We start from the raw sequence: 11540 nt of genomic DNA, 5'->3' as shown, positions 1-11540 counted from the left end.
TTAGTTAGCACCACATTTGTAGCACTACATGGTTTCTTGGTTATCATTTCTGCATCAAAGTAACGATTATTGCCCTTAATACAAATTTTTCTGTATGATATTCTGTACTAACAGAGTAGCATCATAAGTTTGTCACTGTCAACTGACCCGACATGACCAGGTGCGTTAAGGCGTTCGACTTGTAATCCAAGGGTCGCGGATTGGAATACCGGTCGGACAAAAATGCTCGCCATTTCAACCATGGGGACATTATAATGTGAAGGTCAATTCCATTATTCGTTGGTAAAAGAGTAGCTTGGGCTACCAAGAAGTGGCAGTGAGTGGTGATGACTAGCTGCCTTTCCTCTAGTCTTGCACTGCTAAATTAGGGATGGCTAGCGCAGATAGTCCTCGTGTAGCTTTGCGTGAAATTCAAAACAAAGAAATAATCAATACAAGTCATGTACATCTCATGAAACAAACACTGTGAATGGTTACTTGGAACTGCCGGTGCTAAAATCGTGGAGATGTTAAAGGATTGGATAAAACAACCTTAAAATAATGTTTGGTCATCTCTATTGAAGAATGGAGGAAGGACAAGGTTTTGTGTGGACTATGGTTGGCAGTCAACATTACATGCACTTACGTCTTTCCACTATCATGTATAAATTAAAGTATTGATTAGTGAAAAAGTCCCCATTGGATTATAATACATTACATTTAGTTTCTTGCAATTGACAGGTAAAACAGGACAATGAAGACAGATCTATGACTGTCTTCACATTAGATGTTTGCATACTGCATTATACTATTCATGTTGTTGGCAGCGATGGGGTGTCCACTGATCGTTCAAAAATTGTATGTTAAAAAACTCTCTCCAGTCCGAAACAAAATTAAAATTCTGCAGCTTTTCAGAACTTGCATTGTTTTACCGATGGTTTGGATTAACTAAGAGTAATGTATAAAATATGATGTTTTCATGTATTTGAAGTGGGTTTTGGTTGAAGAACTTCTTATCCTTGTCCATCCAGGATGGTATGGTAGGTGAGCTGTAAGGTAACTGATGCAAGAGATACTGGAACTATAGTGGTTTTACTACTTGTACAGGATGGTATGGTAGGTGAGGTGTAAGGTAACTGATGCAAGAGATACTGGAACTATAGTGGTTTTACTACTTGTACAGGATGATATGGTAGGTGAGCTGTAAGGTAACTGATGCAAGAGATACTGGAACTATAGTGGTTTTACTACTTGTACAGGATGGTATGGTAGGTGAGCTGTAAGGTAACTGATCTTGTGGGGATGCTGACACTTCATGTTTATTTCTTGAATTTTGTATAAAACTATACGAGGGCTACTAATGAAAGGGAAGACTGTTCATAAAACAATTCATTTACAAGGTTCGAACGTTTCAGAATAACTTATTTTAACTTTAGCAAAATCTGAAAAATCGTGTTACAAATTTAATTTTTACTGAAATTATGATATAATAATGTAATCATTAGTTTACCTATTTATTGAGAAAAGTGATAAATGGACGAATAAAATAATGTGAGACGTAGTGGGCTTGAGCACCCACATCTCGCTCTCCTAATTTCTAAATTTCTAATCTTTTGTGAGACTATCGAATTGGAGGTTAAGACTGATAGACGGTGTATCCCCACCAAAATGTGGGTCCTACTTACACAGTCACCTCCAAAACCTGGGATATATTTTATAATCCCACGTTGTAACTTGTACCCTAGGATACTTTTAAAAATATGCAGCGTATTTTGTTTAATTTTAATGTGTTTATGGCTTAAAATTTATGGTTGTAATATATATATATATAGATAGATTCCATAACAGATGAGTTAAATGTGAAATATTCGAAATAACGGTTCTGTAAGCTATTTCAAAATTCTGAATATAATCACACAAGGACTATCTACACACTTTTAATTATCTTAAGCATTTAACGTTTCATACCTATTATTAACTAAAAGTTATGTTGTATTAATCAGTTACCACAGTGTCAGTGCTCGTTAACTCGGTATAGATCACATAATCAATGAAGTTTCTTTAGGCATATAAATAACTAGTTATTTTAACTTTACATACTCTAGCACAAGTCTAAACATTTACTACACCGTTGTGATTTAAAACTATAGAGGTTATCATGTGACGTCACTCTTGACCTAGTTAATACTGACCACCATGATGGGTGGCACGCTCGGCGTGTTTATATTCCAACACAAGGGTGATTCATAGTCAAAAGTGCGCGATGGTACACTCGTGTTGTGCATTTAACTGTTCACATCGACATGGACAAATGTGTCATACTACAGATTTCCTAAAGATCCCGACCGAAGAAGACGATGGATTGCAGCTGTCAACAGGAAAAACTGGACACCCACAGAGCACACCAGACTTTGTAGTAAACATTTTGTGTCAGGTATGTATAATTTATCTATAGCCAGGCTGAATAAATTGAAACTTACATGCGTGATATTCTGCCCCACGAGCTCAGGTAGAACACACAGTCTAAAGAATGTCTCCAGCTCTCCTACCATTCTATTTATGAAGTCAGTGTCCAGCATAATCCTTTCAACATGGAGAGACTGCTGGTCATCTGTCCACACAACAAAATCACAATAGTTCACACCAGTTAGAAGCATCTGCCCCTGAACCTGGTTATAATAGGCATGGTTTTTTCTTCAGTGAGAGTTTGTCACCAATCCTTTCCAGGCAAAACTGTCCATCTTCTGCAGCTTTATCCAGTGACTTGCCTCGTTTGCAGTATGGGCATTTTATTTCAAGTACACCCTTCCTACAACAAAAGCATTCAACCAGACCATCAGGTGTCGAACCTAGGTAAGGGTATTGCGGGATAATGTATAGCCCACTGTCTACTACCTTTAGTTGCTGGTGCTGTGTCCTTCTAAATTGTACATACAATGATCGAGCATGTTCTTCATGCTTACATCCCCATCTTGTTGCCTTGGTTGAACATTTGGTAGCGTGGGGTAACAGATTTGTTTCAAAAGTGACTTAGAAGGGCTGGCGACACTGGTACGACAAGCAGCTTTGAATTTTGAGGCTGTTATTCTACCAGCACGATGATCGTGCCATAGCCTACTTTTCCATTGCTGTCTGGTCAGCTTCTCAAGAGCTGTTGCTTTCTCAACACTAATCGTCAGTGAAGTAAAAATGTCATCACACACCTGGTTTAGCTCTTCCACTGATATTGGATTATGTCTGCGCAGCAGTGGCAATGGCACTAATACTGCAGTAGGCACATAGTGTCTTGCATAGTCCTTAGTCAATGAGAGGAAGTCAGACTTCACTCCAGTGTTCTGAATTGCAAGGTAGCATGCCTTTACTTCTTCCTCAGTCATTGGGGGGCATGCTGTTGTAGACTGCTCGGTCAGTTTTTTTTTTTTTTGTTGTTGTGACACTTGTGAAGTCCATGTCTGTGACCTGCTTTAAGTGTCCCTTTTCTCTGGATGGCACAATCCACTCACGAGGCATTGATGTGCAAGCTGTGCTGTGATGTCTCTTTACGACAGCTTCCATGTAGAACAAAGTTGCTGCTACGTGGGAGCAGACTTCACCTAGTCTAGCCTTGCAGGTGCAGTGGGAAGATATTATCTCTCCATTCCTGCAGCTAGCAACCCATGGCTTTAGTGGTGGTTCATTTAGCTGCTGAGAGTGGCACACCTGTAAAATAACAAAGAAAATATTAAGTTGTATATATATAACCTTTTAAAGACAACTGGGTATCAGGTTGGGATACATGTGTCACTCAAATAATAAAATAATATAAAAAATAACAGAACAGCTAAATATTAAATTATTTTTACAGAAACCTAACATGGCTATTGACCAGCTTTAACGGTCTATGTCTACTTGCACTATTTATTATCTATATATTGATTCCTTACCAAAAATTAATCATAAATCAAAAATTAAGTTTTGAAACAGCCTAGACAATAAGGTATCTTAATATCATTATACAAACATGTATAGAAGTGCTCCTAGGCTACAGCTTTGACAACAGTCAGTACACATGTAGTACAATAATATTGAACCATTTATTAAAATGGGGGCCCTATTTTACTTCAGTATCTAGTCTTCGTCTAAAATGTAGTTAAATCTATCATACAGAGTACATGATACATGTATGTAATATAACATGATGTACAAACCTTTGCTGTAATGATGACTTTATCCGACGTTGCCCTGGTTATCTGGACATTCTGTACAAATCCTGCCACAAAGTACTTGTACACATCAAGGCTTTTGTAACCTTTTAGACTTTCATTTGTATAGGTGGAAGTCCTGTTTATCAAATATATATAAATGTCACCATATGTAATATATGGCAGATCTACTCCGGAAACAGTCTGACTCTGAACAACGTTGTCTTGGCTGGATATTACTGGCGTAAATACACGTGGCGGGAGCATATACGGGTCTCCTACAGCCAGTTCCTTCACTTTTTCCTCATACCTGGCCTTATCAGCACCTGTCAAGTGTGCTACAAGTGATGAAAAGCCAGCGGCAGCAATTTACATGTGAATAGTACTGAATACAGCAGTTGTCAACTCGTTCAGTCATGCGGGATACTTGCCACCCAATATGGCGGTATGTTTACAAACCTCGTTGTGGTCACGTGACACTAATAGGTTCACGCAAAACCTCTATATATTATGTTTAGCTTTCCTCAAATTCTATGTCAGAGTTTCTTAACTTAACCTTTCACTTTAAGAACCGGTCAATCTGGTTTGTTCTATTCATACATACCCTTTTCATGTCTAACTGTTGAGACGACTATCTTTAGACAGACTACTTCGAATGTTATGGTGAACTAATACAATTGAAACTCAACCACTTATACTAGTTACCAGGAAATTCACACATACTGGGATACTGTTTTGTGGACATCCAGCTCAGATTTGCTTCTGTTACGTATTATCATTTATCCAGAATGAGAATCTCATTTATTACGTTACGTATTGCTGTTCCAAATATCTGGAAATTTGAATTTGAACTTAGTAGTTAATTAAATGTTAATACGTATTAACTTTTTTATTTGACAACAATACATAATTTCCATTTTTTAAACATATTTTAATATAAAAGCATAAAAACAATATAATTTATAATAACGGTTATTACTAATGGTTACTACAAATAATGATTTATGCACAACAGTGTTACAAACTTACAGATCGTACATCCAGTTTATAATTGAATATTTTACCGACGATCCAGGTCCTCGCCGAACAAATTAATTCTGAGTTAATATTTTCGCACCTCGCTTAAGTAGGCTAGCTTGATTGGCCTGACGCCGTTTATACGCTAAATTTTATCAATGAAGATATTTAATGTCGTCGTAGAAATAATAACGTCTGAGGTAATTCACTGAATTTAAACGACTTGTAAAGTTCGAAATCTATAAACGTTTCTGGTAAAATTCTGTAGTTTTTCATTTAATAGGCATTAATGACAGTTATAAGTTTCCTAGGCCTATAGCACATTAACTGTAGCTGTCCAACAATAAATTTCAACTCCTGTCTCTCGCTAGCTGCTTTTTATATGAATCACGCGAGATTTAGAACGTTCATCAATATTCGCTTGGCAACAAAACTGTCAATCACTAATATTACATACACACTTAGTATCAGATCATCCCTTAAGTAATATTCCAGAGAGGTCTGGAGAATAAGGAAATATACAAAATATAGAAGTTTTTCCCAGTCTAGCTCTTCAATCTTTGTAAATGTGATCTTTGCTGTATGGGGCCTTGCATTATCCGGGTATAACATAACACCTTTACGATTGATCAAAGCAGGCCTCTTTACTTTCAGTGCAATATTCAAGTGCTATAACTGTTTATAATAGAAGTCTAATATAATCGTTACATTGAGTGGCAGCAACTCAAAGCTAATCACACCAACAATATCCCACCAAACACTTAACAAGACTTTCCTAGGGTGGAGGTCCATTTTGGGCTGTGCTTTAGCCAGTGATGTCGAGAAAACCCACTTGTAGAGAAATGTATATGCAAAACGACTCGTTTGGGTTGAGAAAATATTTTACGTAGAAGAGCGAACAACGTTTCGACCTTCTTAGTTGTGAACCTGACGATGACCTAAAAAGGTCGAAACGTTGTTCGCTCTTCTACGTAAAATATTTTCTCAACCCAAACGAGCCGTTTTTGCATATATATGAGCTTTAGCCAGTTTATCTGCACTGAGTCATTGTCTGCAGCACATAATATTTTTTATAAAATATCCATTTTTCATCTCCAGTCACTAACTTGTCCAAAAAAGGTGAATTACGTTCACGATAGTGCAGAAAAGTGCAAATGTTCGTTCTTGTTCTAAGGTTGGCTTCTGTTGGCTTAGTATTTTTTTTTTATAGTTTTGAGTGATAAGTGACAACCGGTGAAACATGAGAAAAAAATTGTTTTAGGTAATTGTTTGAAGCCAGGTTCATGTGGTGTATTGCTAGTTTTGTCAGATTGTTGGGTGATAGTGTTTTGTTTATAATTATAGTCTGTTTCAAATAATTAATGTGACGGTCATATTTCTTACCGTCAGTGCATACCTTTTAATCTAAGTGTTTGATTGAATGTGATATTGTGTTTGGTGTGTGGAGGGTGACAGGTTTGATTATGTAAGTACTGTAGTTTATCCATTGGTTTTTAGTACAAATCAAAGTAGAACCCTATCTTTTAATGTTAGGTTTACATCTAATAAACTTACTTGGGTAGTGGAGTAGTCTATAGTAAATTTAATAAAACTTTGGAAGGTGTTCACATGTCTATGAAAGGACAGTGATCAATCTTCGTCTCTTACCCAAACAATAATAATAAACATCAATGCAACGTCTCCAAAATGATTTCTCTGCGCAGTTTTCAAACAGTCTTGTCTCGAAGTCTTCCATAAAAATATTGTCAAAGTTTGACGCCATCTTGGTGCCCAAAGCCGTGTCTGTTGTTTGAATATAAAACTCATTATTAAATTCAAAACCGCTAAATGTAAGTACTAGCTCAACTAACTCTGTAGTAATTTGAGTTGGTTTTATCTATTTTTTCTCAAAGAAGGTTCTAGGGCTTTTAAGTTTTCATCGTGGGGAATGTTGGTGTAGATAGAAGAAACATACACAGTACAGAGAATAGTGTTTGGTGGAAGTTTTTATTGTTAATGTCAGAAATCATGTTCTGAAAATGTATTATGTCTTTAATGCACGATGTCAAACGTGGAAGGATATATTTTATGTGTCGATTAACGTGAGCTGATAAGTTTTCAGTAGGCTTACCATAATTAGAAATAATAGGACAGTCAGGATTGTTGGGTTTGTGTATATTTGTTAACATGTAAAAGCGACCTGGAACTGGGTGTTTAGGTAAAAGGTTTGGTTTTGAATTTCGCGCAAAGCTACACTAGGGCTATCTGCGCTTAGGTGAAAGGAACTAAACCGTTTCATGACTGATATGCTATCTTTTCTGTAAACTACTTAACATATATTCGATAATTTTAACAAATTGCGGTGTTGGGTCTAAATCTACCTTTTTGTAGTAGTTTGTTTCATTAAGCAGTCGATAAGCTTTGTTGATGTAGTCGGTCTAATCTTGAATAACATCTTATCACCTGGTATAACAAGAGTTTCATTTTTATGTTTTATTGAAATTAGAGTAATATGTTCACTATAGGAGAGATTGTTTCGTACTTCTGAGTCAGAAGCTGAAATTATTTTATTTTCAACTGCAGTAATACAACTTTTTAGATGTGATTCCCTGTTGGCTGGGGTGAAGAGTAAGATTTTTCTTTAGACTTTGAGTCGAGATTATTTCTTTCAGTGGTTTGATTGAAAAACTCTTTAGGCCTAAATCTGCGTGTAAATTATTGTAGGTTGGAAATAACTTCAAAACCAGACCTTTACTAAGAAATTTGTGTTGAGTTTAAGTTAATGTTTTAGAAGACAGATTTACAACATTGAAAGAGCTCTTGGGTTTGGATCAATCGGATGCAGAAGATATTAAGTTAGTGGAGTCGGAAGTGGAATATATTTTACGAAACAGTTTCAATGTACGTGTTTACATTGTTAGAGTTATTAATCAGTTGTTCACAGATGGCGTTTGTATAAATCTGTTTAAAGTTGGTATTTTTTTTGTAAAGATACATTATGGTTTGCTTGGAAGAAACCTTTGTCCTCATGTGGAAGATCATGATGTGTTTTTATTATTGTCGTTTTTCACGTGATTATCGAAAGTCTTCTTTCCTTTGTTAATAAATACATCAAGTTCAGTTAGGCAAATTGTGTTCTTGGAATTTACAGCAGTAATGTTCTCTTTCTCACGCCAGTTTCGTAAATGTGAGGTGGAATGAAATATGTTCTTCCATTGTGGACAGAACAGTTTGCCATTGGCTCTTATGGTAACTTTGGGTTCAAATTAAGGTGTTTAGTTATAGTTTGATTTTGTAAATGCAATTCTAGCACATCGCCATGACGAATGCGCCTCATTCGTTTTTCCATTTAGTTTCATGAGTAGTTTGAACGTCTTGCTAGAGTTTAGATCAGAATGCCTTTGGGAGTGATTATTTCAAGGAGGATACAGGGTTTTACTTTGTGACGAGGAAAAGGTTCAAGGTCTGTTAGGTTTAGAAAGTCTTCAGATTTGTGACTTTGTGAAAGGTTCTTGGATGAATAGTGATGTTTTCCTTCAAAGGTTGTAGAAGATTCTGTTTATGAAAGAAGAAAAGTCTCAGAAGTTGTGGGGTTTGGAAGGTCTTCAGAATCAGGGGTTACTAGACGGTTACTAGGAATAAACATAGAAGAATTAAAATCTCCATAACTTCTGCAAGTAAGAGTAGAGGGGTTTGTAAGTGTAGAAGTGTGACCTATGGTAGTGTCGTTGTTTGTGAATGGTGCGGAATTCTTGGAGTGTGTGTCAGTTTTAGAGTTTAGGGAGAAGAAACAGGGGTGGAAGTGGAACTTCTGCATTAGTGTAAAGTTTAGAAGAATGAGCACATCTAGTTCCGGGAGAAACAATGGGGTTTGGAAATGTATTGGGCGTGTATCGTAAATATGTGTACTCTGTGAACTGAGGAGTCTTTGTAAGTTGGATACGGGGAACAGAGTAGGTTGAAGGAGATTTATGACTGGGAGTATCTGATGAATCAAGGTTGTTCAGGGGTTGTTTGTAGGCAACGGTAAATATTGTTAGTGATAAAGTATGTGTTATATTGTTATTTAGGTAGACTAAGTGTAGAGTTTAGTTTATTGTGTTACCTTTAAACTTGGAGGTACTCTCGTTTCGTAATTTTCTATTATATACTAAACTAACGTACAGGGTATAGAACACGCTGTAATAACAGCATATTGTTTAATACAGTTTTACTCGCCCTACATTACTTGCATTGTGTTGTATTATAGTGCATTTGGGGGAGTTACACTGAGAAAATCGCATCTAAATTCTTGCATGAAAAAAAGTTTCCTTTCTCAGTTTTTTGTGGTCCACACGTAACAACATCGGAAAGCACACCTCCCATACAAGATCAACAAACAACCTGTTTTTGCAGAACTGCAATTTTCTGCTTTACCATAAATCCTCGAAATACCACAACTAACATAATTTCAGAATCTGTTTATAGAAATTGTGTTTTGAACGTGGTTCACCCATTCCTTTATCATGACGACCGACTGTTGTTTTTTACCATGTTAGTATCATTTGGTTGTACAAACACAATAACAGATTCCATCTGTAGTTTACTTAGTCCTGTTGATTTCTTAAGTCCTGATTGGTTTTACAATTGTTGATCATTTAATTTTTGGGTTGTAGTACTTCAGCACTAAAACATTCAAGAACGTCTCTATTTTTGAAGTTCGTTTATATATGACATTTAGTTACCTCCTAAATACTTAGATTCACTCCCATACTTTTCCACTACCCCAAATTACACAGGATACAAGTAGCTCCCTCTAATTCTTTATTAAACATCTATCTCATTCAATCTTTCAGATTATTTCACATTAACAAATGAATTCTATTAATTAAATTCGTATAGTCAAGTGTTAATAGCTACAAACCTACACGTTTAATGTAATGTAAAGTATGATTAAATTGTCGCAATAAAACAGTAAATGCTAATAATACTCAATAGTAATGAAGTCATCAATGGTTCTTAACCTGGGTTCAGTCGAACCCCAGGGGTTCGCTGAGTCAGTCTCAGGGGTTCCGCGGAGGTCAAGACACACACACTGTGTGTGTGTCCGTTCACCCCACTCGTATGATTCGTGACGTCATGGTCTACTTGGCCATCATTAGCTGCGGCTGATCACGTCACTTCACTTGGCCTTAATATCTGTGCTGCAGGGAACTTGGTGCGCTTAGCAGTCGACTTGTGACTGTAGTAATCGTGCGTCATTTATGATTTTTTTCCTAATCTTTCAATCCCTTCATACTAACTATGTCGAGCAAAAACAGAAAGTGGTCGGACAAATACGTACAATATGGATTCACGTGTATAACGGAACACGATGGAAGTCAGCGTCCTCAATGCATGATTTGCAATGTCAAGTTGAACAATTCTAGTCTAGCACTGGCAAAACTAAGAGAACACTCCCCAAAGCTGCATGGAGATGGGAAATACAAGAACGCAACGCTTGCTGAATTCAAGGTAAAGAGAGCCAGGTTCGATGAAGAGACTACTTTGCCTGTTCTCGGCTTTGTACCCCTCGACTAGCCGATCCTCACAGCATCGTACGAAGTTACGTACTTGATCGCAAAGCAAGGCAAACCATACACCATTGGTGAAGCACTCGTAAAACCAGCTGCGTTGAAGATGGCAAATATCATGCTGGGAAAAGCTGCTGAAAATAAGTTATCCCAAATTCCTATTTCAAATTACACCATCAGCAGCAGAATAGATGACATCTTGGCTCAAGTAGTTGCAGATCTGATTTCAAGCCCAGCAAAATTTAGCCATCAACTCGACGAGACCACCGACGTTTCCAATCTAAGCCAGCTTGCTGTATTCGTGCGCTATGTGAAGAACGACGAGATAAAAGAATTTTTTTTATTTTGTAAGCCTCTTACAACAAAACCTAAGGCAGCCGACGTGAAGAAACTTGTGGATGACTTCTTCAGAAACAACGATCTTTCGTGGGATATAGTTTCTGCAATTTTTTCGGATGGAGCTCCAGTCATGCTGGGACGAAGCTCTGGTTTTGGTGTGCTGGTGAAAGCAGATGCACTACACATCATTGCAACGTACTGTGTTCTGCACAGGCATGCATTAGCAACAAAAACCTTGCTTTTAAAACTGGCAGAAGTATTAAAAATTGTTGTGGAATGTGTGAACTTTGTGCGAAATAGTGCCCTGAAGCACCACATCTACAAAGAGCTGTGTAATGAAATGGGCTCTGAATTCGAGGTACTTCATGTACCATTCTAACGCTCGGTGGTTATCCCGGGGAAAGGTGCTGAATCGTGTTTTTGCCATGCGTGTGGAATTAGCCCTGTTTTTGCGAGAGAAGCAACATTGTCATGCAGATTGCTTCGAAAAACC

The 11540-nt window shown here is 37.2% G+C and overlaps 1 pseudogene across 1 annotated transcript; it reads right to left on the bottom strand.

The window, feature by feature from the left end:
• Positions 1–1903: 1903 nt before the first annotated feature.
• On the bottom strand, positions 1904–4542 carry LOC143228165 (uncharacterized; annotated as a pseudogene). Its single transcript, XR_013015229.1, has 2 exons — positions 4167–4542; positions 1904–3678 (listed from the first exon to the last, which is right to left on the bottom strand). The product of XR_013015229.1 is annotated as an uncharacterized LOC143228165 (transcript).
• Between the last annotated feature and the right edge of the window lie 6998 nt (positions 4543–11540).

The sequence above is a fragment of the Tachypleus tridentatus genome, chromosome 10, assembly GCF_004210375.1.
Source record: "Tachypleus tridentatus isolate NWPU-2018 chromosome 10, ASM421037v1, whole genome shotgun sequence".
Lineage (NCBI taxonomy): Eukaryota > Metazoa > Arthropoda > Merostomata > Xiphosura > Limulidae > Tachypleus > Tachypleus tridentatus.
The sequence above is the reverse complement of the archived record's forward strand: the minus strand, read 5'-3'. Positions and strand labels throughout refer to the sequence as shown.